The sequence below is a fragment of the Mustela erminea genome, chromosome 5, assembly GCF_009829155.1.
Source record: "Mustela erminea isolate mMusErm1 chromosome 5, mMusErm1.Pri, whole genome shotgun sequence".
Lineage (NCBI taxonomy): Eukaryota > Metazoa > Chordata > Mammalia > Carnivora > Mustelidae > Mustela > Mustela erminea.
Genome location: NC_045618.1, coordinates 137,803,458 through 137,806,330, shown reverse-complemented (window position 1 = coordinate 137,806,330; position 2,873 = coordinate 137,803,458). Strand labels below are relative to the sequence as shown.

The 2,873-nt window shown below is 47.3% G+C and overlaps 1 long non-coding RNA gene across 1 annotated transcript; it reads right to left on the bottom strand.

Annotated features, from left to right (window-relative positions):
* Positions 1-1,178: 1,178 nt before the first annotated feature.
* Positions 1,179-2,458, bottom strand: LOC116590043. The gene is made up of 3 exons (XR_004285507.1): positions 2,416-2,458; positions 2,075-2,203; positions 1,179-1,512 (listed from the first exon to the last, which is right to left on the bottom strand). It is a non-coding gene; the product is annotated as an uncharacterized LOC116590043 (long non-coding RNA).
* Positions 2,459-2,873: the final 415 nt, after the last annotated feature.

Below are 2,873 nucleotides of genomic sequence, written 5' to 3'. Positions count from 1 at the left end.
CTCACACGATTATTTTAAATTTGAATATTTTGTTAATATTCCAAACAGAATTTACTCAGATTTTGCTTTTCTGCCTTTAATGGAAGCAAACTTACCAATAATATTTTCAAAACTCTACTTCTTTGTGAATCTCATTTGTAACGGACAGAATTGCCACCCTTGGTGACTTCTGTCTACCAAGTGACAACTTCAAAGAATGTTTAATCGACTTCAGTATACCAATCCTGTCTTTATTTAAAAATTTTGATATTTTCTTCATCATGGCTTTTTCTGCATTAATTTTGATTTAAAAACTATTGCGTTAAAACATTATATCTCAGGAGTTTATTGTTTGGTGGAAATAGGCAGTGGCGATGTCTATATGACATTGTGAGTGTGCTTAAGGTCACTGAGCTGTACACTTTAAAGTGGTTCAACCAGTAAGCTTTATTTATTTATTTTAACATATAAAATGTTCATATGTTTAACACAATAAAAACTATTTCTCTTGGTTATTGAGTTTTTCAGATCCCTCTTAAATTTTATGCCTAAGGTGAGCACCTTGCTCACCCTAGCCTTGACCATGACCATGACCCAGAGGCCCCAGGAGTAAAGCTGAGACCCAACGTGCTTGTCCCACTTATTTTGTTGCAGGTAAAATAAAGATTTAGAATTAGATCCAGAAGGTGGGCAGCACTTTAAGAAGGATCGAGAGAAGAGGGATTAAAATTAATCAATGCCCAAGTTTCACATGACAAAGAGAAAACCTAGAAGACGGGGCCTTGTTTCACAGAGAAGAAACATAAAGCTGGTGGGCATGATTTCCAATTTGCTAAATCACGTCTTCTTAATAGCAAGGGTTTATTGAGCACTTACTTTGTGCCAAGAATTGCGTTCATGCTTTCTTTAATTTATTATTAAATTATAATTATTTAAATTTATTACTAAATTTCATTTAATTCTTACAACAATGCAATGGAGCAAGAGGCTCACATTATCCTCATTTGCAGACAGGTAAACCGAGGCACAGGGGATTAAGAAAATTGCCTCAAGTCGCACTGCTTGTGAGTGGCGGAGTGGGGGTTAGGAGCCGGGTCCCTGCCCCTCTGGCTCTTCACCTCTACCCTCTCTCACCTCTCAGACCATCACTGGCTACCAGTTACAAAGGGCCGGCCCACTTTCCAACAGAGTATGTTCTTTTCCTTCTTTCAATCACTCACGCACTCATTCATCCAGTAAATGCACATCAGCTCTGAGTCAGGCACTACACGAAACATGAAGGTGATGGACCCAGGATCTTGACCTCAGGAGGGCTTGTAGCCAGCGGAACAAGAGGAGGTCAAATGCACAAAGACACGTGGCTCTGCTGAAAGGAAGCTACATCATGGTAAGTGTGGCAGAAACACAAACCGGGATCTGGAGGTCACCTATTGCTGGGGCCATCCGGGAGGGCTGCCAGGAGGTGGTGACCTTGCAACAGTTCTGGACACCTGAGCAGGCTCTGAGTGCTCCAGTTCCATGAGGACATTTTGCCTGCAGGTAAAGAGGATGGTGTTGTGTACTGACGAAAGCAGCAGATCCGGAGTTCTGGACCCTAGTTCTGGTCTCTTCTGTGCCTCTAACGACCTGAGGACTTGGACAAGGTACCTACTGGTCCTGTGGGGCCTTGGCATTCTCATTTGGAAAAAGAAAAAAAAAAAAATAAGAGAGAGAGAGCGAGCAGGCGAGCAGGCCGGACCCTACGTTACTGACTCGCCATCAGAAAGACAAAGAAGAAAACATACATCAAATGCCCAACAGATGTGTCAGAGAGTAAAGTATTTTGGCTCTGGAGATGAAAACAATAGCAATTAATTATAAAAAGGTATGCAAAATTGTCTGGTGAGGGCGAGGCAGTGTAGTGGGGCAGGAAAGGAGGCAAGCTGGTCGCTGTGCTCTATGACTCCCCCCGCCGCTCAGTCTAGCTTAAATATCTGTCCAGTATTTATTTTGAATATATTCCTTGAACATACCAGTGGGTCCCTTTGATTACAGAAATAACAAACGAAGGAACTGCATAATCAAGAGAGGTCCTTGAACAGTTAGAGCGCCTCACCTCTGCCCTCCTGCTTGGACGAGCCAGAGAGGGGGGCGCTCGTCGTCAACTTTCAGCGTCCTTCTCCAGAGCTGCAAATGGGCTGTGGCCGCCGCTGGCCTGCCACGCAGGCCGACTTTGACAACGTGTCTGAGAAGAGTTTGGAAATTCTTGTCGCAGCAGACAGGGACAAGCTCGGTCAGGAGGGGGATTACTGGAAGGAGGCGGGACGCGAGGGGGCAGGAAAAGCCCAGCGCTGCCCAGCAGGGCGGTATTCGGTAAGGCAGTGTCTCTGGGTCCCTGGGAGTGGCGCATCTCCAGCCTTTCAGGGTTGGACAACTGCTGGCCCTTCCCTACTCTACCCACTTCGGGGTCCCTCAGCTCCCCCCCACCCCCTGCTCTGCTCCTCCTGCTCCCGGACCTACTCACCAAGGACCCCTTTAAATAGCTCACCTGCAAACCCTGTGAGAGAGCAGATGAGGTTGGCCTGTCACTAGCCAGCGGCCTCCTAGGTGCCCGTCCCTGGCCCTATCAGCTGGGGCAGGCATGGGAACACTGACCGGTAGGTACTCTGGCCATGAAGGGGCGGCTCCCTCCTTCGGCCCAATTAGCTTTGCCCGGGAGGATAAGTCTCCTGCTCCTGGTCCAATCAGCTTTGCCTATCAGAGTGCGGTGCTCACCCCTGGTCCAATCAGCTTTGCCCATGAGGGCACCCCTGGTCCAATCAGTTTAGGTTGGGCTGGAGCCATCGGCAGGTTCCCTGAAGAGGACGGGAGCGCGTAGATACTCAACAGTTCAGAGAAGAAGCTGGTTCTGGTAG